Source organism: Pipistrellus hanaki (assembly GCF_964339955.1).
Source record: "Pipistrellus hanaki genome assembly, chromosome: X".
Taxonomy (NCBI): domain Eukaryota; kingdom Metazoa; phylum Chordata; class Mammalia; order Chiroptera; family Vespertilionidae; genus Pipistrellus; species Pipistrellus hanaki.
This window is the reverse complement of record NC_140524.1, coordinates 61,141,549-61,167,805: the sequence shown is the minus strand read 5'-3', so window position 1 is coordinate 61,167,805 and position 26,257 is coordinate 61,141,549. Positions and strand designations below refer to the sequence as shown.

General features: G+C 35.4%; 1 pseudogene across 1 annotated transcript; it reads right to left on the bottom strand.

Annotated features, from left to right (window-relative positions):
• Window positions 1-7,395: 7,395 nt before the first annotated feature.
• LOC311614828 (ferritin light chain-like) lies at window positions 7,396-24,931 on the bottom strand (annotated as a pseudogene). The gene is made up of 2 exons: window positions 24,417-24,931; window positions 7,396-7,556 (listed from the first exon to the last, which is right to left on the bottom strand). The product of its transcript is annotated as a ferritin light chain-like (transcript).
• Window positions 24,932-26,257: the final 1,326 nt, after the last annotated feature.

Here is a 26,257-nt window from a genome sequence, read left to right as displayed (position 1 = left end):
GGTAAATTTTTTCCTCATTAACCTCCCTTGTTAAATAAGCTATAAAAGGTTTTGATAGCACCCACAAGAGAGTTTGTATTTTTTTTAACTCAGAAACTGTCAAAGACGATAAAATTAATTTAAATTTGGCTTAACAAAGCTACTGTTGCTGATGGTTAAAACCTAGCAAAAGAGTCAATATATTTAGAAAGCCGAAATCACACCACTTTCTTTTTTCTTTTTCTTTTTCTTTTAAAATGTATTTTATTGATTTTTTGTAGAGAGGAAGAGAGAGCGATAGAGTTAGAAACATTGATGAGAGAGAATCATCGATCAGCTGCCTCTTGCACACCCCCTGCTGGGGATGTACCGGCAACTAAGGTACATGCCCTTGACTGGAATCGAACTCGGGACCTTTCAGTCTGCAGGCCGATGCTCTATCCATTGAGCCGAACCGGTTTTGGTATCACACCACTTTCTTAATAAACGGTAAAATAAAACCACTCTATGAACATTTTTTTTTCAAAAATTGATTAACCATGGCAATATATGTAACTGAATACCCCTCCCATGATAAAAGAGCTTGGTTGGAGAAATCAACAGGAATTTTTTCTGTATTCTGTTATTCAAAATCTGGATTACTTATGCATAACTAGTTTTTTTATATTGTTTGACAAAAATCAAGAACTATTTTCACCATTTTCTTTCTTCATTGAGTTTGTATCACAAGCTGTCATGTAATTTTATGTATTCTGTGCCATATGAAAACAGGGAAATATAAGAATTTGGAGTTAATAGCATTGCTTTACAGAAAACTCCTTATTTTATAGATATAAAATAAGGATATATTAAATATATTAAATAATCCTTTTATAAGAATTATTAAATAATTCTTTTATATATTAAATAATTCTTTATATATTAAATAAAGATATATTAAAAATTCTTTTATAAGAAAGAAGTATTAATCATGTATCAATTTTAATCAATATCATATAAAAGAGATTGAATATAATGAAACTGGTAAAACTATTTAAGAAAAAAATTAACTAACTAATGCTTCTGGAAATGATCCTGAGGATAAATAGAAAAAAGTAGATGTCTATTTTAACCAAGATTACTACCTCCCTTTTCCACCTTCCAGCTCAAGGAAATGGAGACTCCACTCCAGAATGTTGCAACCAATAACATAGTGTTCTTTTTTCCAACAGCACCTAGATAAAGGGTGTGTGTGTGTGTGTGTGTGTGTGTGTGTGTGTGTTTCCCTAGGAAGAGTAGAATGTCAGCATTTCTCATCTTACCCCCATGTACCTGTTGCTGAGGCTAAAACATGAATGGGCAACTGTAATTGAGTGAGAGACTTGCTTTTTTATACCCAGCCCTGACACATGAAATAAAGTCTCTAATAAGGACACAGCAATTCTGAGAATAGTGAATCCTGATCACTCTTGTTCCAGCTTGGGGGATGGTGGTTTCCTGTGAGGAGAGGCAAGCTGAGAGTACTCTAGTCTTCTGCTCACCTCAGAGAGGGCTCATCCAATGAGTGTGGTAAAAGATGATTGAAAGAAAATGCAAGGAATTTAGCAAGTGGGTATGGTAAAGGAAAGAAGAAAGGAGTCATTCAAAAACTGTTGTCCCAGCATCACTGAAACTCTACTAAAACTGTGCTTTTCTGAGCAACAATATTAGAGGCTGAACACTATGGGAATGGGAAGAAGGAGTCTTGATTTTACTAAAATAAGATAGTTAATCACTAAACAAATAAACAAACACAGTACGAAGCCCTTGGAGGGGAGTATTACTCAAAGTTGTTACAATATATTATCTAAAATGTCCAGTTTACAGTAACAAATTATGAAACATGCAAAGAAAAAGGACAGTATACACATCCACTGAAAGAAAAAACAGTTAACAGAGAGTGCTTGTGACAGTGACAAGATGTCAGATTTATATTAAAAAGTCTGTAAAGTAGACATTATAAACATACCACAGAACTAAGGAAATAAAAACAGCATAACAATAACATTGCATCAAATAGAACATAGCAATAAAAAGAGAAATTACAAAAAAATAACCAAATGAAAACCATAGACTTAAAAAGCATAATAATTAAAATAAAATGAAAAAAAACCCCAGCTGTAGGCAGCTGCCTAGGTTGCCTTATACCTAGGCAAGTGTTACACTGCTGGAAGAACAGCAGCCCATAGCTGGTTGGCATTCTGGGCCTGGTTCATGCCAACTCGGTTGTTAACTATACCAGGATGCTAGCATATGTGAAAAAAAAAAATGAAAAAAAAAGTCAGTAGAAGGTTTTAACAGTAGAATTGAACTGGCAAAAGAAAGAGTAAGCAAGCTTCAAATACACCTATTCAATAGAGACCATATGAACCAAAAAAACAGATGGAAGAAAGAATTAAGAAAAATGAGAGAAATGTGTACATCATCAATTAAATAACATTCATTATGGGAGATAAGTGGACAATAAAAGCAAAAAAGCAAAACAAAACAAAACAAAAGTTGGAAGGAACAATGGCTGAAAGCCTAGCAAATAATTTGTTGACAACATTAACTTACATGTCTAAAAAAGCTAAACAAAAACAAAAAACAAACAAACAGCTAAGATAAATACAAGGACATCCACAAATAGATTAAAAAAGAAGTCAAAGACAAGGAAAAGAAATCTTAAAAGGAGCAAAATAAAACTGACTTATTACTCACAAGGAAACTTCAATTAAGTTTAGTAGCTTATTTCTCAATAGAAACAAAGAAGACCAAAAGGTAAAGTGCTTAATGGACAAAATCATCAACCAAGAATTCTATATCTAGCAAAGCTATTTTTCAAAAATGAGTATTAAATAGACTTTCCCAGATACACAAAAATTGACAGAATGTGTTGCTGGCAGAACTGCCTTACAATAAATAATGAAGGAAGGACTTCAGGCTAAAAGAAAGTATTCAAACAATATTCAAATCTACATATAACAAAAGAAAAGAACAATAAAAGTAATAATGCATTTATAAGAGACAGTAGAAATGGGATTTTCTCTTCTATCTTCAGAGACTTAAAAATAAATTGCATTTAATTATATGTATGTAATATATTACTGTATGGCCTAAAATGTATGAAAATGTAATATATGTGTAATATATTTACCAACAACAGCAAAATGGAGGTAGTTGGGAACTAAGTTCAATTAGGCTATGGAAATGACAACAAATGCAATAATTAAAACAGTGTATTGTTATGTTTCTAACATTAATAGATGTAATCCTATATAATAAAGAGTTAATATGCAAATGGTTGTCATGCTCTCATACCATCACACTATAATAGCTCAGACATTCAATACTGGGGAGAGAGGAAAGGGGACCAGCCAAGCACAAAAGAGCTCGCGAGAGAGGAATGGGGACCAGCCAGGCTGCAGTCCAAGAGAGAGACAAGCTGCCTGCCCTGCATTCCCAGGCCCCAGTGGCCAGGCTGTGATCCAGGAGAGGGACAAGCTGCCTGCCCCACAGTCCCGGGTGCCAGCGACTGCACCTGTGGCATGCTTCCCAGGAGAGGGACAAGCCGCCCATCCCATGGTGCCAGGTGCCTGCAGCTGTGGCCAGGGCAAAGCCACCTGACCACAGTCCCCTGTGGCTGTGGTGGGCCTGGCCAAAGCCAGCCAGCATCTTGGGTGCCTATGGCCAGCCAGAGGGAGGGATGCCCAGGTCCTGGGTTCTTGAGACTTCCTGGAGGAGGGAATCCTGGGTCCTATGTCCAGTATTAGGCAGAGGCAGTTAGGGGCAATCAGGCCAACAGGGGAGCAGTTAGAGGTAATCAGGCTGGTAGAGGAGCAGTTAGGGCAATCAGGCAGGCAGGCAGAGTTGGTTAGGGGCAATCAGGCAGACAGAGGTGGTAATGTGCAATCAGGTAGGCAGGCAGGCTAGAGATTAGGAGCCAGTGGTCCCATATTGTGAGAGGAAGTCATACATCCCCTGAGGGGTCCCAGATTGGAGAGGGTTGGTTGAGCCCCCCCCCTCCCCCATGAATTTCATGCACTGAGCCTCTAGTATCTATACTAATAAAAGGTAATATGCTATTTAGACCGGGTTGACCGGCCATCTCTGAACATCTGACTTCCTTCCGGAGAAAGCCATGGTGGTGGGGGCCAAGGTAGAGGCAGTTAGGAGTGATCATGCCAGCAGGGGAGAGCAGTTAGGAGTGAGGCCAGGCTGGCAGGAGAGGGCAGTGGGGGCAACCAGGCCAGCAGGGAAGGACAGTTGGGGGCATTAGGCAGGCAGGCAGGTGAGTAGTTAAGAGCCAGTGGTCCTGGATTGCGAGAGGGATGTCTAACTGCCAGTTTAGGCTGGATCCCGTATTAGAGAGAGTGCAGGCCGGGCTCAGGGACACTCCCCTGTGTATGAATTTCACACACCAGGCATCTAATATATAATAATAATGATGCAGGAAAAAAAGAAATAAAGCTATATGAATGTAACATTAGTATATATCACTAGAATTGAGGTAGTATAACTTGAAAGCCGAATCAAATAAGTTACAATATATATATATATACCCCAGACCACCTACTAAAAAATTAAATACAATAAAAAATTATTAAAGAAAAAAATGATATATTAGAAAATGTCACTTAATATGAAATAAAGAAATAAAATATATATATTTTATTTATAAAATATATATATATATATATATCAAGCAAGTAAAATAGTAAACATAAATTCAATTAAATCAATAATAAGAATAAATGTTAACAAATTAAATGATTTCATCAAAAGGTAGAGATTGTTAGAATGGGCTAAGAAACATGATTGGACTATATCTCACACTTTAGATTAAAAGATACAAACAGATTGAAGGTAAAATTACATAAAAGATATATATCATGCAAATCAAACCATCAGGAAGATATAACAATTATAAAATGTAAATGCATGTAATAGCAGAGCACCATAGTACAAGAAACAAAAACTGACAAATGAAAGGATAAGCTATTCAAATATAATAGTTGTAAACTTTAATATTCTACTTTCAATAATGAATAGAATAGTTAGAAGATCAACAAGAGAGTTTAACAATACTATAAACCAACTAGACCTAATCAGACATGTACAAAATACTCTACCCAACCAAAACAGAATATATATTCTTTTTAAGTTTACACAGAACATTCTCTAGGATAAAGCATATGCTAGGCCATAATACAAAACTCAATGAAATTAAAAGATCATCAAGTAAGACTAAGTATGTTTTCTGACCACATGGAATAGAAATAGAAATCAATAGCAGGAGAATGTTTCTGAAATTCACAAATATAGCAATTAATCAACATACTCATATATAACAAATGGATCAAAGAAGACACCAAAAGGGAAATCAGAACATACTTTGACATAAGTGACAATAAAGACACAATCTAAAAATATTATGGGATGCAGCTAACAATACTTGGAGAGAAATTTATAGCTATCAATGTGAATATTAAGAAAGAAGAATGATTCAAATTCAACAACTTAATATTTCACCTTAACACACTGGAATAAGAGGTAAGATCTGAAAAAAAAATAAGTAAAAGAGAAATACACAAATGAAAGCATGTTTGACATTTTGGTTTTCAGAAAATGCATATCAAAACCACAATGATATATCATTTCACAGCTACTAGGATGGCTAGAATAATTTCAAAAAATTAGAAAGAAACAAGTGTTGAGTATGTAGAAAAATAAAAACCTTCATCCACTACTGTGAAAAATGTAAAATGGGGCAGCTGTTTTAAAAAACAGTCTGTTATGTTGAATCGCAGAGAGAAGGTGCAGGTGGATGGGTGGGTGGGAAGAGATCAACCAACGAACTTGCATGTGGTATATGCACAACCCATGGACATAGAGAACAGGGTGGTGAAGGCCTGGGGCAGGGGGCAGAGTGGGCTAGAAGGGCAATGGGGAGAAAAAGAGACATATGTAATTCTTTCAACAAGAAAGATTAAAATAAATAAAATTGTTTATGCTAAACACACACACACACACACACACACACACACACACACACACACACCAAAACAGTCTGGCAGATTCTCAAATAATTAATTATGGAGTGATCATATGATGAAGCAATATACTCTTAAGTATTTGCCCCACAGAAGTAAAAACATATGTCCACACAAAACCTTTCACACTGATGTTCATAATAGCATTATTCATGATACCTATAATAAAAAGTGGAATAATTCAAATATCCATCAACTGATTAATGGATAAGCAAAATGTAGTACAGGTATACTTCAGATATATTGTGGGTTCCATTCCAGACCACCACAATACAGAAAATATCACAAAGAAGTGAGTCACACAATTTCTTTTTGGTTTTGCAGTGCATATAAAAGTTTACACTGTACTGTAGTCTATTAAGTGTACATTGTGTCCATAAAATTGTATATACCTTAATTTAAAAACACTGTATTGGTAAAAATGCTAACCATCATCTGAAGCTTCACCAAGTTGTACTCTTTTTCTAGTGGTGGGTCTTGCCTTGATGTTAATGACTGCTAAGGATGGTGGTTGCTGAAAAATGGGGTGGCTGTAGCAATTTTTAAAAAGTAAGAAAGCAAATATATGGTGATGGAACACGATTTGACTTTGGGTGGTGGGAACATGATGCAATATATAGAGCGTGTATCTAGAAATGTATACTTGAAACCTGTGTAATCCTTTAACCTGTGTCACCCCAATAAATTTAATTAAAAATAATAAAAGTAAATAAAATAAAATTCAGATATGCAAAATTTTTTTTCCACATTGATTCTTCCTTTCCTAAATGTTTGCTCTATAGCATGCTGTAGGAAGTGGTTATAGAGTTAAGACTTGGACTGACCTGCTGGCAAAGTCTCAAACAAGTCCCAGCTTGGAGGGCACAGTCCTCTAAGCATAATTAAGCTTGATCTTTTAACTGCTCCCTAGATCTTTCCTGGGCTACTGGGCTGTCGGAGGGGAAGCAAGTGCTGCCAAAACAAGTGAAAGTTACAAGAACATTGTAAATCACCTTGTTTGTCCCTGACTATAAATAAATCATCAGCTTTGCAATCTGGATCTGGTCTGTGGCCTCAGCAAGAGAACCAGTTTATTCTCTTGTCTGTCTTTTTTCTCCATTCTTCACCGCCTTCCCTCAGGCTTGCGAAACACTTGGCTGTGCTGGAATGGCACAGCATGCAATGTTGTTTTATAACATTTTGTCCAAAGTAGAACTTCATTCAAATTGAAATCAACCCTCTCAAACCCCACCAATGCTTTATCAAATAAATTTATGTAATATTTTAAATTCTTTGTTGTCACTTCAAAAATATTCAGGGCATCTTCACTAGAAGTAGTTTTCATCTCAAGGAACCACTTTCTTTGCTCATCCATATGAAGCAACTCCTAATCCATTAAAGTTATATAATGAGATTGTAGCAGTCCAATCTCATCTTTAGGCTCCATTTCTAATTCCATTTCTCTTGCTATTTCCACCACATCCTCCACTGAAATCTGAAATCCTTCAAAATCATCCTTGAGGGTTGGAATCAACTTATTCCAAATTCCTATTAATGTTGATATTTTGACCCATTTTCATGGATCACTAATATTCTTTTTTTAAAAATATATTTTATTGATTTTTTACAGAGAGGAAGAGAGAGGTATAGAGAGTTAGAAACATCGATGAGAGAGAATCATCAATCAGCTGCCTCCTGCACACCCCCTACTGGGGATGTGCCCACAACCAAGGTACATGCCCTTGACCAGAATCAAACCCGGGACCTTTCAGTCCGCAGGCTGACGCTCTATCCACTGAGCCAAACTGGTTTTGGCTAATATTCTTAATAACATATAGAATGGTGAATCCTTTTCATGTTTATTTATTTATTTGGTCAGATCCATCAGAAAAAATTGCTACTTATAGCATCCATAGCCTTAGAATATGTATTACTAAAAATTATTCTTTGAGTCATGTGCTGTAGAATGCATACTGTGTTAGCAAGCATAAAAACATCATTTTTATTGTACATTTGCATCAGAGCTCTTGGGTAATCAGGTGCATTGTCAATGAGCAATTTGGAAAGAATTTTTTTTCTGAGCAATAGTTTTCAACAGTGGGCTTAAACTATTCAATAAACTATGTTACAAGTAGATGTGCTTTGCTGTTTCATTTATAGAGCACAGGAAGAGTAGCTTTAGCATATTCTTAAGGACCTCAGAATGGCAAATGAACATTGACCTCAACTTAAAGTCACCAGCTGCATTAGCTTCTAACAATAGAGTCAGCTTGTTCTTTGAAGCCAGACATTGATTTATCCTCTCTAGCAATGAAAGTCCTAGATAGCATCCTTTATAATATAAGACAATTTTGTCTGCAAAAACCTGTTTAGTGTAGCAACCTTCATTAATTATTTTGACTAGATCTTCTATATAACTACTGCAGCTTCTACATTAGCACTTGCTTCACCACCTTGCACTTTTATGTTATGAAGATAGCTTATTTTCTTAAACCTCAACAACCAACCTCTGCTAGCTTCAAATTTTTCTTCTTCAGGTCTTCAGTTTCTTCATCTCTCTCAGTCTTAAAGGAATCGAAGAGAGTTAGGAACCTGCTCTGAATTAGACTGGTTTAAGGGAATGTTGTGGCTGCTTTAATCTTCCATCCAGATCATTAAAACTTTTTCCATATCAGTGATAAGGCTGCTTTGTATTTTTTATTATTCATGTGTTTACTTGAAGTAGCACTTCTAATTTCTTTCAAGAACTTTTCTTTTGTATTCAAAACTTGGCTTACTATTTGGTGCAAGAGTCCTAGCTTTTGTCCAATCTTGAATTTTGACTTACCTTCTTCACTAAGTTATATTATTTCTAGCTTTTGATTTAAAGTAGGAGACATGTGATTCTTCTTCTTACTTGAACAATTAAAGGTCATTGCAGGGTTAATAATTGGTTTAATTTCAATATTTTTGTGTCTCAGAATAGGGAGGTCTAAGGAGAATGAAAGAACTGGGAGAACAGCTGTCCAGTTAAACAGTCAGAGCATACATATCATTTATAAATTAAGTTCTGTCTTATATGGCTATGGTTAGTGGGGCCCCCAAACAATTATAATAGTAACATTAAATATTACTGATCACAGATCACAATATAAAACATAATAATCTATTCTAATAAAAGCCTAGGTGGCCCTTGTGCCCTTATGTGATGCCCTCACATCATCACAAGATGGCTGTCCCATTCGTCACAAGATGGCTTCCCCCATGTCATCACAAGGTGGCCACCCTCCCTCACATAATCACAAGATGACTACCATAAGATGGCTTGCAAGGGAGGGCAGTTGGGGGTGACTAGGCTAGCAGGGGAAGGTAGTTGGGGGCCATCAGGCTGGCAGGGGAGTAGTTACGCATCAATCAGGCCAGCAGGGGAGCATTTAGGGGACAATCAGGCAGGCAGGCAGATGAGCTATTATGAACCAGTGGTCTGGATTAAGAGAGGGATGTCCAAAAGGTCCCAGATTGGAGAGGGTGCAGTCTGGGCTGAGGGACACCTCCCCCCTTCACCCCCCACCCCCAGTGCATGAATTTTCTAAGGCCACTCATCCATTCACTATGATGTGCACTGACCACCATGGGGCAGACACTTCAACAAGTAGGTTAGCTTACTGTTGGGGTCTGGCCAATCATGACTGAGCGAGACCAGTCAGACACACCTTGGAGTCCTCCCGCAGTCCCTCCCCAGCTAGCCAATCTTACATTTTTCCCCAGTCCCAATCGTGTACTAGTGGGATCCCTTGGCCTGACATGCACCCTCTCACATTCGGGCTGAGGTACTCTCCCCAAAGTGCATGAATTTCATGCACCAGGCCTCTAGTCATGATAATAAATGGAAATATTGTGGGAATTACCAAAGTGTGACACAGGAACACAAAGTGAGCAACTTTTTTTGGAAAAATCATGCCGCTAGACTTGTTCAACACAAGGTTGCCACAATCATCAATTTGTAAAAAAAAAAAAAAAAAAACTTCAGTATCTGTACTAAAGCACAGTAAAGCTAAGTACAAGAAAATGAGGTTTGCCTGAATAAAATATTATTCAGCCATCAAAAGAATAAACTTATTGCTACATTCTCTAATATGAATGAACCTTAAAAACATTATGATGAATGAAAGAAACCAGTCACAAAAAACAGATACTATATTATTTTAATCATATGAAATGTCCAGAACCTTTAAATCTCTAGAGATGGGAGGTATATTAGTGGAGACTTAAGTTAGAGGGAGGGACAAAGGTTAGGGAGTGATCCTTAAAGTTATGAGGTTTCTTTTTGAAGTGATGAAGATATTCTAAACTTTACTGTGGTGATGATTACACATACATGAATACACTAAAAATAATTGAATTTTACACTATAAGTGTGCTAACTATATGGTACATGAATTAATTATATCTCAATAAAGTTGATAAAATGATTGCATAGGAATTTTTAACTATTAAGGTAGGCAAGTGTTAATCCTGTCAGTTATTGTTAGAAAACAATAGTCTGAGTCTTGGCCAAGTGCAAGGTACAAGGATGGTAACAGTCATAGCTGTTCCTTTCAGGAAATTTTGCACACTTCCAGTTATGTCTGTGACCACTTCAGTGCAGAGGTAGGGTAGCCCTCCTACAGGGTGTGGATATAAGTCTAATTCTTAGATTTTCATAGTATATGGATCCTGCTCAAATGCTCTTTAAAAATTCAAGAGTAAAACTGATTCCCAATTTCTGTCAAAAGCCTACTGAAGCCAGTTGATAATTAAGACTAACAGACTAAAGCAGAGTTGGCAAACTTTTTCTGTAAAGACCACATTGTAAATGTTTTAGGGTTTGTGAGCTATCCAGTCTCTGGTCTCAGCTCTTCAATCATAGCATGAAAACAGACCAATGAGTTATATGTGTATTTGTATAAAATAACCTACAAAATAGGAGAAAAAAATGCAAACCATATAAATAATAAGTAATATATTTAAGGAACTCAGTTTTATTTAAATATTTTGGTTGTTATTGTTTTGCTTAATATATTTTATTGATTTCAGAGTGGAAGGGAGAGGGAGAGAGAGATAGAAACATCAATGATGAGAGAGATTCATTGACGGGCTGTCTCCTACCTACACATTCCCCCACTGGGAATGGAATCCACAACCTGGGCATGTGCCTTCACTGGGAATCAAACATGAACTAGCTTGGCTAAATCTTAAAAGATAGGTTGACTTTCTACAGCACTGGCTGATGTGGCTCAATAGTTAATGTGTTGGCTGGAAGCACAGAAGGATCACAGGTTGGATTCCAGGTCAAGGGCATAGTACCTGAGTTACAGGTCCATCCCTGGCCCAGTAGAGTGCGTGCAGGAAGCAACCAGTTGATACATCTCTCTAACATCAATGTTCTCTCTCTCTCTCTCTCTCTCTCTCTCTCTCTCTCTCTCTCTCTCTCTCTCTTCTCCTTACTCTCTTCCACTCTCTCTAAAAATCAATAGAAAAAAATATCCTCAGCAAAGAATTTACAAAAAATAATAATGATAATTGTCTACATGATGATTCATTGTGATATAATGTTGATGGACTCCATGAATGACAGATCACATTTAAAAATATGAAATATATGCCCTAACCGGTTTGGCACAATTGATAGAGCATTGGCCTGCAGACTGAAAGGTCCCAGGTTTGATTCTAGTCAACCTTGGTTGCCGGCACATCCCTAGTAGGAAGTGTTCAAAAGGCAGCTGATCGATGTTTCTCTCTCATTGATGTTTCTAACTCTCTATCCCTCTCCCTTCCTCTCTGTAAAAAAAATCAATAAAATACATTTTAAAATTTTTTTAAAATGAAATATGCCCTGGCTTGTGTGGCTCAGTTAGTTGGAGCATCATCCAGTGCACCAGAAGGTCACTGGTTCCATTCCCAGTCAGGAAACATAACTAGGTTTCAGTTAGATACCTGCTCAGGGCACATTTGGGAAGCAACAGATCGATGTATCTCTCTCACATCGGTGTTTTTCCCCCCTCTTTTCCTTCCTCCTTCTCTTGAATCTATTTAAAAATAATTAAATATGTTAAATTACAAATAAACAAATGGAGACAGTCTAAAACATTTATACAAAGGTGATATTATGTTTATCATTATCAATGTCTCATTTTGACGGTGTGTGATTTTCTTTTATTCAATTACTATTATCCTATATTTATTTGAGTTAGCTTAGGTTGCTTTGGACATAATTTAAATTTTAAACCATAAGCATTAAAGCATGTTATTGTTGAGATAATTAGAAAAAGAGCTAACATTCAATAAATTGAATTATGATTGTGAATGCTCAGTTAACTCTGGTGGTAGAGATGTGAGATGGAGCTGACATAATTTCCTAAAAAAAAAAAAAAAAAAAAGATAGGTTGCCTTTATTTTACCAAAAGATTTAGGCATAATCTATGTGGTTATATATTCATTTATTTGCCTAATAGCATATGTTTAGTATATTGAACCAAAATTGGAAACTAGGACTCAATTTGAAACTAGCAGCCTATTATTTGTCATGTATTTTCAAGGAAAGAAAAAAAAAAAAACATTCCATCAGTTGTGTATTTTGAAATTCAAAAGTCAAACAAGTAGAAATGTATAAAAATTTGCATGCATAAACTTATGAATTTTAAAGCATTTCTCATAATTTTATTTTGTGACAGAAAACATTTCTGAAAAATCTAGTCACTGTCCTGTTTCTTTTTAGTCGTTTATGTGAAATGCAGTAATTGCTCTGTCAACTAGCAGCCAAAAAGGGAGCACTTTCCCCGCTTTGCTGCTATTCTCTGACTGGAAAGCACTGGTGAGGCTGCAAGTTGATTATTTCAGAAAAAGGTTGTGTGGATTTATTGACTTGACAAACTTTACTAGTGATCTTGTTAACCCCAAGGAGGCAATAGTTAAATGATCTGGACATAGCTCACTGTCTGAAAAAGGAGTCAGTCTAAGAAAAAGCAAAATTAATAAACTTAACTGCTTCTTCTAATCTGCCTTACTGAGTTTTGGAAAGGGCTTGCCATTCATCTCAATGCTACTCTTTCTCTTATTATGAGATTTCCAAAACTGATGCTCAGAGGAGCAGAGTTAGTATGCCTTAATAAAAAGGGCCCATTTACAAATAAGTTTGGGAGATGCTGGCTTATTGTTTTATTTTCTTGTATTTTGTTTTGTTTTATTCCCACAGAACATCTCAGGTCCTTGAATAACATATTATAGTACATTGTCAAATTCCAATGTGAAAGACAGGAGGCTGTATTTCTCATACTTTATTAGGAAACTCTTAAGCAATGCATCTACTTACCCAACTAGAGCATGTATCTTACTGCATTATATTTGTTTGTCTCTTCAATAAACATTGAACAATTATTTCTTCACATTATTTCTTCAAAACCTAGCACAATACCTAGCACTAGTAGGCAATCAGTAAGAATTTGTTAAATTATAACCACTGGATATGTCATCCACAGAAGTTCTTCCCTAAACCACCAATGTTTCATTTGGTATCTTTATTATGGGTTCACATAAAACATATCATAAAATATATCACAGCATATGGTGATCTATACTAATAAAAGGGTAATATGCTAATTAGACCGGATTGAGCAAATGTTTTCCAGATATCCTTATGGACAACACCAGTCAGAAAGGATATATGCATTCCTATGTTCATAGCAGCACAATTTACCATAGCTAAGATTTGGAAACAGCCTTAGTGCCCATCAGCAGATGAGTGGATTAAAAAATGTGGTACATCTACACAATGGAATACTACACTGTGGTAAAAAAGAAGGAATTCTTACCATTTGCAGCAGCATGGATGGAACTGGAGTGCATTATGTAAGTGAAATAAGACAGTCAGAGAAAGATAAATATCACATGATCTCACTCATTTATGGATAATAAAGAACAAAAAGATAGATACAGAGGCAAAGAAGCATCGAACAGACTATCAAACCTCAGAGAGAAGGCAGGAGAGGGTCTCAGGGAGGGGAACTTGTATGCATGGGTATACCCATAACCAATGGACACAGACATTAAGGGGGTGAGGGCAGGAGCTGGGGGCTAAGGAGCAATGGGACAATAAGGATACACATGAAATACCTTAATCAATAAAGAATAAAAAAAGAAAATATATTTTTAAATTTAATGCAGTCCAATTTATTATTTGTTTACTTTATAGATGTTGCTTTTTGTGTACTGTTTAAGCGATCTTTGTGTACTTTAAGATTACAAGTTTATTTTCCTTGAATTTTATGTTTTACCTTTTATATTTAGGTCACAATTAACCTGTAATTGATTTTTTTATATGGTAGGAAGAAGAGATCATGGTTTAATTTAAATGTTCAATTAATCTAGCACTCTTTATTGAAAAAGTACTACTCTTTCCCTCACTGAATCTTAGTAGAGAGGAGACTTGATCATGTAACTCTGTTTATATGAAACAATGAAGGGTGTTTTAATTACTGTAAGCTTGAAATAAGTCTTGATACTTATTTCAAGCTTACAGTAGTATAACTCCTTCAGTTTTGTTCTTGTTCAAGACTGTCTTGGTTATGCTTGGTCTTTATAGTTTCTTATACATTTTCAAATGAGTGTATCAAGTCACACACACATACACACACCCACACACACACACACGAGGTAGCTGATATTTTTATTGTGTTTGCACTAAATCTACAGATAGATTTAAAGATAATTGATATAATTACAATATAAAGACTTTCAATTCAATAGCTTGGTTTATACCTTTAATTATTTAGCTTTTTTAAATGATAGCAGTGCTTTGCAGTCCTCTGTTTAACTGCTGCTATTTTAAAGGTGGTGAGTCTTCTAAATGTTTTTAAGATTTTCTCTTTGACATTAGTTTTGTACAGTTTCACTTTGATGTTTCTATATGTGAATTTCTTTTTATATTATTGTGCTTTGAGTTCATCAAAATTCTTGAATTGTGGTTTAATGTCTTTCATTCACTTAGAAAAATCAAAGTTATTCTCTTACTATTTTAATACACGAAGGAATTGATCACAGTAATTTTAAAGTCAAAGCCTGACAATTGCACAGCTGGACTCCTAGCAGATCTCCTGTTGTCCATTTTATTCCCTAGAAGACGGTTTTTGTTATGCTGTTTAATTTTTTACTGACCACCAGAAGTTGCTTATGAAAAATTATGAAAGCTCTACATAAGGTTATCTTCCTCCACGGAAAATGTATTCTATCTCTTATCCATAACACAAGGTTCAGAATATTTGAATCCAACCCTGGATGAATTGGCCCATGCTCACTTGCAGTCTTTATAAACTTCCCTTTCTATTTTGCCTATATTTCCAGAGTTTAATTCCTCATTGGTTCTAACTGAAGGTTTGCAGTGTCATTTAATGATGCTACATACTAGTAATGAGGGATCCTCAATTCCAATTTTTGGTTCCCAGTACAGGAAACTGGAAAACTCTGCTTTCCTTTATAGCTGTTTTCTGTGTGTGTGTGTGTGTGTGTGTGTGTGTGTGTATGTGTGTGTTGTTATTGTTGTTGTTGTTGTTGTTGTTGTTTTAACCATCTTGACCTATACAGTTTAGTGAGAAAAGGCCTTGAAGAGGAAATTGGTGCCAACTGTCTAGTTTATGTATGTGTGCCTTCTTTCTCTTTGAGATCTTAACTTCTCATGTACAATGTCTTCGAAATACTAGAAACTAATATCTATTCCTCCATACTATGCAATTGAACAAAGCTATTCTGGTTTCTCTTCCTCTTTCTTGCTATCAAGAATCAGTAAACAGACCAAGAAGAAAAGCAGCAGATAAAAGACTAGGCTTACCTCAATGACCTTCCCTTTTCTCTAGGATCTGGTCCTTCAAATTTTAGTTGCCTTTGAAACTATCCTGAAAACTTCAAAATAAATCTTGAATTTTATCCAGGTTCTTTCTGTTTGTTCTCAGTAGGAGTATTGGTCTGCTGCAGGCTACTCGGTCAAACCTCATAACATATATTTCTTTTTAAATTAGCTCTATTTTGAGAGTCTATCATAAGTTGAAAAATTCTACAAAATTCTCAGAGGATACTTACAATATTAATCTTTTACTGTCACAAAAGAAAAACTCAATAGAATACCTAAATAGGAAACATAGAGATTACTCCCCTCAACCTTAGTGTCACCAACTAGAAATAAGTCAAAATATTATCCAAAACCCACAAAGAATGATTTAAATTTTAAAAAATCTATTCAAATTAACTAGCTTTAAGAATAAATCAACACTAAAATTTAGAAAATGTAGAAAGAAGAAATCTTGAAATAGCATCTCTTTCTTAGTCTACAAATGAAGTGGTTCTCAGTGGAATATGTACAGCCTTTAACTGCATTTCTTGATAACAAGAAAAATAAAAATACATATATTAATTTTAAATTTGTTAAGAGATAAGAAAACAAAATAACCAAATAATGTATAAAAACAAAGTAATAAAATGATAAAAATTATAATAGTTGATAAATATATAAGCCACTCTTTTAGAAATAATAATAAAATTATTATAAAATTATTATAAAATAAAATTACAGCCAATAAGCACATTTTTTAAAATGGAGAATGACAAAAATGTCATAACTATAGATACAAAAGAACTGTTTTCAAGATATACAATAGACTTCTACCAATAAATTTGTACATTTTTATTAAATAGACATTTTTTTTAGAAATTTTTAAGTGAACAGAATTAACTCAATAGAAGAGAGAATATTAATAGCCCAATAAGTATAGAAATAGAGGATATGCCTTCAACTTAATTATTAGCTATGAAAAATAAAGAACATCATACTTGACAGTGAAATGCTGAAGACAAGCCAAGAAGAGAAAAACACAAAAATGCCTAGCATCACAGCTATTGTTGACCATTGATCCAGAATTCCTAGGAAATGTAATTATGCAGCACAAATAAGTTAATATAGACAATAATGTAAACCACAATGTATAATCATTTTTCCTATGGTTTCCAATGGTAATATACATTGTGGTTTACATTATTGTCTACCTGGAATATGTTATATAAAAATTAAAAATTTTATAACTAATTAGAGAGTTTATAAAAAGACACCATAAACATCATGGGAAGAAAACCGATGTCTGAGAGATATAATCTGCAACATTTATAGAAGTAAAGGTTTAGTATTCACTTTGAACTTAGTATTCACTTAGAACTTCACTTTGATAATAAAAAATCAAAACCTCAATTAGAAATCTGGGCAAAGTATACATACTCATGGTTCACAGAAGAAATGAGAAAAATCACTAAGTCATTTTTGAAATGTATTCAGCTTCACCGATTGTCCAAATGAAAATTAAGCAAACAATAAAATACCATTTTCTCTTTAATAGTTTGATAAGAACAACAGAGATTTATAATATTTGATTAGTAATTGATAATATTTGATTAGATTTTGGAGAATCAACATTTTTATATATTATTAGTGGTAGTTCAAAATAGTACTGTCAATCACTTACAGGGCAAATTACAGTATTTATCAAAATTGTAAGTATGTACACTTAGTACAATTAATTTACCCTTTTTCCTCTCCCTAGAAAAAGATTGTGAAGGAGAATAGGTACTGTCAATAAACTTAAACAATTAGGACTTTAAAAACTTTACTTTTAAACTTATGATCAAGAACTTTGAAATGTTAAAAATGAAAACAAAATAGTTTGGGAGTTAGAGTGAAAAAATTAGGATATCTCTGCAGAAGAAAATAGGAATAATTAAGTTTTGGAAGAGAAATATGGTTACAGGAAGGGATGGGGACAGGGAAGGAAGACAATAATGTTATGGTACAATGATCAAAGGACTTTTAAGAATGTTCATTATCATAGTAGCTTTTGAGTGATTTGCGGTTTTGAAATACAACATCTGTTTCACCTCTCTAAATCTTGAGTAAATTTAGCTCTCACACTCACTTTTTATTTAATTTCCCAACAACATGAAATCATATATAATTCCTCACACCCACGGCTCATTCATGTTTTTATTAATTTGCATAAGCCCTTCCCTTGACATAGAGTCTTCTCCTTCTTCTTCTTCTTCTAATTCTTCTTCTTCTTCTTCTTCTTCTTCTTCTTCTTCTTCTTCTTCTTCTTCTTCTTCTTCTTCTTCTTCTTCTTCTAATTCTTCTTCTTCTAATTCTTCTTCTTCTTCTTCTTCTTCTTCTTCTTCTTCTTCTTCTTCTTCTTCTTCTTCTTCTTCTTCTTCTTCTTCTAATTCTTCTTCTTCTAATTCTTCTTCTTCTTCTAATTCTTCTTCTTCTTCTTCTTCTTCTTCTTCTTCTTCTTCTTCTTCTTCTTCTTCTTCTTCTCCTCTCTCTCTCTCTCTCTCTCTCTCTCTCTCTCTCTCTCTCTCTCTCTCTCTCTCTCTCTCTTTTGGTATCTGGTTGAAACTAATCATTCTCTAAACTCTGCTCTACTAAAACTTCACAGGTAGTAGTATCTTAAGACTTAGTTGTGATGTGAAATCTAAAACCATATCACTGAACTGTCTGTACTTTCTTACAGTAAAAACTATTGCTATATCTTGTACATTCAATGAATCTCTTACCCATGCATGTTATTATACCATCACATATTGGTCATTTGGAAAATACGTATTCACTAAGTTTTTTTTAGCTCTTCCAAACATTGATGTATTTCATTCCACATTATCACAAAGTTACCTTCATTATTGTCACCATGAATCTTATCAGAATAGTCTTCAAGCATTGGGAAGCTATCTATCTCATGGTAGTAGTAATAGTAACAATTTTTTCCAAAATTTTTATTTCCACTTGAAATATTAAATATTATTATTTGCAACAATATTGCCAGTGATTTTCTTTGAAGTAACAGACCCACTTGATTCATTCTCAAGCCTGTATGACATTAGTTCCTCATTCATCTTTTCTAATAAGATGATGTTCCATGAAAAAAAAAAAGCCATATCTTAATAATTGCACAAGTGTTTTCCCTTGAGGCAGCTACCATGCTTCGCTATGCCTAAGTACTTTATGTACACTCCCATTGCATCAGAAATATTAAGATATGCACACAAGTATAAAGTTTCAATATAATGAATAAATTTTGTTGCTTCTTTGAGGACATTGTTTAGTGAAATTGGCTTTTTTATTTCTAAAGTGATGATTTTTTAAATTTCTTTATTGATTAAGGTGTTTCATATGTGTCCTTATTCCCCCATTATCCTCCTCATCCCCCCACTCATGCCCTCACCCCCTTGTTGTCTGGGTCCATTGGTTATGCTTATATGCATGCATACAAGTCCTTTGGCTGATCTCTTCCCTTTATCCCCACCTTCCCCCACCTTCCTTCTGAGCTTTGATGGTTTGATTGATGTTTGTCTCTGAATCTGTTTCTATTCATCAGTTTATGTTTTTCATTATATTCCATAAATAAGTGGGTTGAAAAAAACCTGTGGTACATCTACACAGTGGAATACTGACTGTAGACAATACAAAGTAGACAATTCCTTTGTAATCCCACCAAACTGATAACAAAACCTTCTTTTGATGAATATCAGCTTTTGATGTTGTTTGAGTTGGTTCACCTGGCCTGCTCCACGATCTTTTCCGCTTGATATTGTTGTAAACAACCCATTTTTCATCGCCAATTATCAGTCGTTTTAAAAATGGATCATTTTCATTACCTTTCTTTAGCAAATCGCAGCTGCTAATGCGTTGCGTTAACTGTGATTCTTTAATTTCGTGAGGAACCCATGTATCGAGTTTTAAAGCATAGCCAAGTTGTTTTAAGTGATTTTCAATGCATGTATGTGATACATGAAGCTTCTCTGCAATCTCACGTGTTGTACTGTGACAGTCCGAATTGATTATTGCTTTGATTAGGGCGTCATCAACTTCAACTGGACGACCAGAGCGTTTTTCATCTTTGAGTGAAAAATCACCAGAACGAAATTTGGCAAACCAATTTTGACACTGCCGTTCTTTTAAGGCTTCATCACCATAAACAGCACATAACTTTTTATGAGCTTGCGATGCGTTTTCCCTTTGCGGAAATAAAAAAGCAAAATATGACGAAAATGTTCCTTTTGATTTTCCATTTTTCAACGAACGCCAAACGAAAACTACAAAACAGATCAAAAAACTTTTTTTACTGATTAACAGCTGAATAGCCAACTATCAAATAACAAAATGTGTTTTACATTTGTACTACGTCTGCAAACCTAAAAATTCAACTGAAGCCATATGTGTGTGAAACCCGCAATTACTTAGCTGCCGACCCAATATGACTAATCTTACTTTTTGATGCTTTATCTCATACCAAAACCCCTACAGTTTTACCCATCATTTCTTTTGTAACATGAATGTCAGTACAATAATTTGAAAAAAGCTATAATTTAGGATTAGGATTAGAAAAATAGTGTTGATGTTGCAGAACCTCTGAAGGGATCTTGCAAAGCACACTTTGAGAATCTCAAAGATAGAAAACCAGGGCAGAGAAATATGGTACTTGCCAGTACTACAATAACTGAAATTTAGGGAAATTTCTAAAAATTATTTAGCTTAGGTATATTGATTGTTTACTATGCTTAGTTACTGCGTTAATCATTGAGGATACATTGGCTTGAAAGAAAGGTAATTTCCAAAAATTAGTTAGCTAACACTTATCCCTGTCCTGATGGAATTTACATACTAATGGAATAAGTCCATTGAAAAGTGAGAGGTGTATATTAACTTGAGCTGTCCAGTAACTTGGGACAAATTGTTATAGAAGTTCTGTCTATGGTGACTCTTATTTGGGAACCAGTCAAGCAATATATTAACTAAACATTGTAATTCATTGCAATTCAATGATGTTTGCTTTGTATCAGAAACCGTAGGTGAACAACTGTGTATCTTATTGAACTGCTTTGTGTTTATGTCTATATTTGCTATAGCCTTCATATCTAGGGTGCAGAATGCAATATTGCTTACATTTTCATTTCCTCATTTACTTTTTATTTTTTCTTGAGACTGGGAGGATGACTTCTTATGGAAGATTAACTGGAGATGTAGGTATTTACAGAAACTCTCAAGCCATCAGCCCCACCTGGACCTAAAATGGTAAAGGTCCTACCGTATATAGAACTTACTGATTAGCTGCAGCCATAAATGTCTTCCATTGTCATGTGGAGCTGTTTGTCAGTGTCACTCCTCTCTCTACACGCCAAAGTATTTTTCAGATTCAGTTACAACCATGAGCTCTGGTCTACTAACTTCTCTGTCCTCTGCTGTCAAAATCTGGGCAAATGATATCCACAAATGGAAATTCACATGTGATTTTAGCAAAGGGTCTGGGAAGACTCATTAGCAAGAAAAAGCTTCAAATAGAAAACAGTGCTAGTGAGTTGAAACACATCCCCAAATTGATTCCATGTAAATTGTTTTACCCTGTCCAGATGACATAAGTTGTTGAGACTATTTCTAAGAACAAGTTAAGGATTTTAAAGGTGATTCAAAAGGGTGTGGTTGACAATGACAAATAAGCTGAGCTTTGTCACTGAGTGATAAGAATCTCTGTTCTGGATTACATTAAACTATACTGTTGGAGTAATTCAATTAAACTCTATGGGCCTCTGTTTTCTTATCTAATCAAAGAGGACTATAAACACTTCCAACTAATATCACGAAGTTTTAAAATGGAAGAATATATTGGAAAGCATGTCATACATATGAATATTTAAAGTGTTTTGAAATAATCACTGGAATAAATAAGTACTGTAAAGTTGAATAGTTCTGGAAACACTCATCTTTAAATGTTGATTTTTAGTAGCTACAAAGTTATCTTTCCATTTAAAGTCCTTTTGTACTATTTACTCCTCCAATGAGAAATAATATATTTTACTAGGCAAAAAGAAAGCAGAAGTATCTTCAATCCTTTCCTAAATTGAAGAAACATTTTTACTTTCATCTTAATTCATTCTTCCCTAACCACCCATTATCAGAAAATAGTTAAGTACTCTAGCCATACGGAACTTTCTTAAGGAAAACACACACACAAAAAAGGGTTTTTCTTTGGTGCTTCTATATTTTTGCATATGACTTCTTTTCTGATTAATTTCTTTTTACCTACACAAACTCAGTTGAAAGGCTTTACTAACTCCTCAAGACAGAGCTAATAGAACCTACTTTCTCTTCTCATTACATTGTGCACAAATTTTGTACAAGAAATTACAGAATGTGTATACTGACATTTATTATATTTTGTGGTAATTTTTTAATCTTTCTTCCCACACTAGACTATGAAATCATTAAAGGCATTGGTCATGTCTTCCTCCCACCCTCTAAACCCAACACAGTTTTACCCACGTATCTATTAAATAGAAATTAATTAAACCATCAATACACCATTCCAGCTAAGTCTGCTTTAGTGTATAAATATGTGACAGATGGGGACATGCGATCTCTATGTGACTTTCATAAAGATGTACTTCTTTCATTCCTACTTCACTGCCATTGCATTCTTTTTGGGTTAAGGAGAGGTAACATTTCATTTAATTGGGGTTCAAAGTTAATATAAATTATTAAAGTTGACTGCAAATTTTATTTGTTAATGTTTATCTATTGTATAATGAAATTTTAATTATTTCAGTTTTGAAAATATATTTTAACACTGATAGGTAATACATGTTCCATTTGAAATTCTGACTGCATCATTGTGATTTATAATAGCAGTAAGAAGAGATCAGAGCTCCATATACAGTCTCTATCAGAATTAGTCAACTCTGTTGTATAATATCATCCTTAGAAAGTAGATGAACAAGTGTGACTATATTTCAATAAAACTTTATTTATACAACTGAAATTTGAATTTCTTAGAATTGTCATATCCCCAAATACATTTCTTTTTATTTTTTCAACCATTTAAAAATGCAAAATATAATTTTAAGATCATATACTGAACAAAAGTAGGTGGAGTAGGCCAATTGACTATGCTTTACTGACCCTGTTTCTAAGACATGCCTTTATATAATAGCCAGGATTACAGTTGACTTTGGATGGGGTCAGCTATAGAATGTCCAGGGGACAAAGGAAAAGAAAAGAAGAAGAAGAAGAAGAAGAAGAAGAAGAAGAAGAAGAAGAAGAAGAAGAAGAAGAAGAAGAAGAAGAAGGAGGAGGAGGAGGAGGAGGAGGAGGAGGAGGAGGAGGAGGAGGAGGAGGAGGAGGAGGGGGGGGGAGGAGGAGGAGGGGGAGGAGGAGGAGGGGGAGGAGGAGAAGAAAAATAAGACAGGCTGTATCTTTTTCCTAGGCCCTCTCAAACATTGATGTGAGAGAGACACATCAATTGGTTGCCTCCTGCATGCACCCTGACCAGAGCCAGGGATTGAGCCTTGAGCCTGTAACTAAAGTACATGCCCTTTACCAGAATTGAACCTAGAACCCTCCATCCTCAGGCTGTCGCTCTATCCACTGAGTCAAGCCAGCTAGGGCTACTAGGCTACTAGGCTCTCTCTCTCTCTCTCTCTCTCTCTCTCTCTCTCTCTCTCTCTCTCTTTCTCTCTTTAAAATATATTTTAATTGATTTCAGAGAGGAAGGGAGAGGGAGAAAGAAATTAAAACATCAATGATAAGAGAGAATCATTGATTGGCTGCCTTCTGCCTTCTGCCTCCTGACTCTGGGGATCGAGCCTGAAACCTGGACATGTGCCCTGAACAGGAATTAAACCATGACCTTCTGATATATAGGTCTACGCTCAACCACTGAGCCAAGCCAGCCAGGCTAGTCCTTCTCTTAAATGCCCCATTCTTTATGTCACTATCTCCAGACTGTGTATACTCATCACGTTACAGTATAATTAATATACTATTACTGCCTGCCAAGAATTTAACTCCATAATGCAATATTTCTATTGTTTTAAACTCTATTGACTGCAGCCTCAGGCAAGCAAAGATTCTGCAAAATGAGCCCTAGTCCTCTATTAAGGAGTGTGTGTATGTGTGTCTGTGGAAATGTTGGAAAGGGATGAGAATGTAAGCAAATGAGCACGAATATGGAACTGACAGGACTAATGGACATACATGAGAAGGAAGTTGATAACCACAATTTTGGAGCATGAAAGATGGAAACCATGGTCTTTCATTGTGAATAAATGGATATCAATGTGTCTCTATACAATAATTAAAATATGATGTTTAAAACTTCCCTGGCATCTGTGGAAAGTGTTAGCATTTGTGGGTGTTTGTTTGTTTTTTGATGCAAAAAGCTTTATTATTTCATTTGGTCCAATGCTTGGGAGAGGGCTCCAGGGTGGTTAAAAGAATGGCTAGTAGTTTTGGGAATAAACTCAGGTAAAGGCCAGAGACACCAGGGGGGATGCAGAGGGGCCTCTGAAAGGCCTCTGGGCTCCAAAGGCTACTAGTCATGCTGAAGGTGAGCCTTTCGAAGAGATACTCACCCACCCCAGCCTAGGGGGCAGCCAGCCTGCAGAAGTGAGTTAAGTGGTTACCCATCTTCTTGATCACTTTCACCTCCTCATCCAGGAAGTGGTTCTCCAGGAAGTTGCAGAGATGAGGATCTGCACAGGTAGAACCCAGGGCCTGCAGCTCCAAAAGGGCCTGGTCAGGTTCCTCTCCAAGCCCAGGGCAGCTTCCATGGCATCCTGAGTTTTGCCTACTCATCTGGGGAAGGCTTCAGCATGTCCTGGAAGAGAATGCGGCCTCCTGCTGGTTTTGCAACTTTAAGAGATGCTCAGTGCTTCTTCTCCGCCAATTCGTGGGATAAGTGGACCACACCCTCAAAAGCCACATTTTCATGGTTGAAATAGTAGACCATAGAGAAATAATTGTGGGAGGCCCACAGGTGCAGGTTGGCCAGCAGTTTGACCGCAGCCTCCACCTCAGTGGAATAATTCTGATGAATTTGGGAGCTCATAGTTGTTCAGCAAAAAGGAGTTAAGGTGGGAAAAACAAACAAACAAACAAACAAACAAACAAACAAACAAACAAAAAGTGTTGGCTGGTCCATGACATGGTTCTAAAGGTGGTGACTGGATGAGACACAAGAGAGTGGCCTGAAGCTGGAAGAGGTTCCTGGGTCATGTCTGCCCAAACACTGTTGAAGCAAGAGACAGATCCAGAACCTCCGAGTGCACTGCATTTGTGGGGGGTTTTCCCTGTTGGAAAACTAAGACTCACGTAATTCTTCTTTTGGAGAAAAGGAGTAACATTTCACTTAATTGGGATTCCAAGTTAGTATTCCCTAGCAATTAAAACTGATTGAAAATGTTGTTAATGCTGATGTGTGATAAGATTTTATATATTTCCAAGTTAGAAAAGAAGAACTAGACTTCCAGTCAAGCTGGTAGAGTAGATAAACATTGTTCTTGCCTCTTCCCATGACCTCATCAAAATTACAACTAAACTATAGAAAAATCACTCTGGGGAGCCACCTAGAGACTAACTGAACATAATTCCTATAAGTAAGAACATAAAGAAGAAGCCGCATCAAGATTGAATATTATATGTCAACTATAATTGAAAAATACAAATTATTAAAAAAGAAAGAAAATGAAATGGTTATATTTTTACTTCAATATCAACAGTCAATAATGCTGATGGATCATGATAATATATGTCCCTCTTCATAAGTAAAAGTAGTTCCCAAAAGGCACTGTGACTTCTTCTTTGATTGATTCAGTCGCATTTTCCATAGCTGATGTAATTTTATTTTACGGATGGACTCTTAGAACATAATTGTACTTGGTAATTCTCAGCCCTGGTTTATTTCCAATTAGGAAATGTTTTTCCAAGGTTTGTTCCCAAAATTATAGTCTTTAAAACCAAATTAAAAGTGCTTAAATGACTTCCATATTTTTGCAAGTTGTTGAGATCATGTAGCTCTCAATTTGGTTTTCACTTTGACTATAATATACCGTCCGCTTATAAACAAATGACAGGAACAATCAGCTTATGTGATATACAAAAAGGATGCTATAAAGTCAGTAATTATGGCCTGATTTACCCTTGGCAAGTGAATAAAAGTGTTCAACAATAATATTCAGCAAGGTTTACATAAATAACACTAGCTCTCAGAAGCTTGGTTAAATGGCCAAAAGTCTACACAGGTGACTTTTGCTTTTCATTGCAAATCACATTGCATGGGAAGGAAAATGAATGGATAAAATAAGATATGATTTAATGTAGCTTGAACTTGTGAGTTTTCCAAATGAAATACATAATGTATATATCAGATGTATAA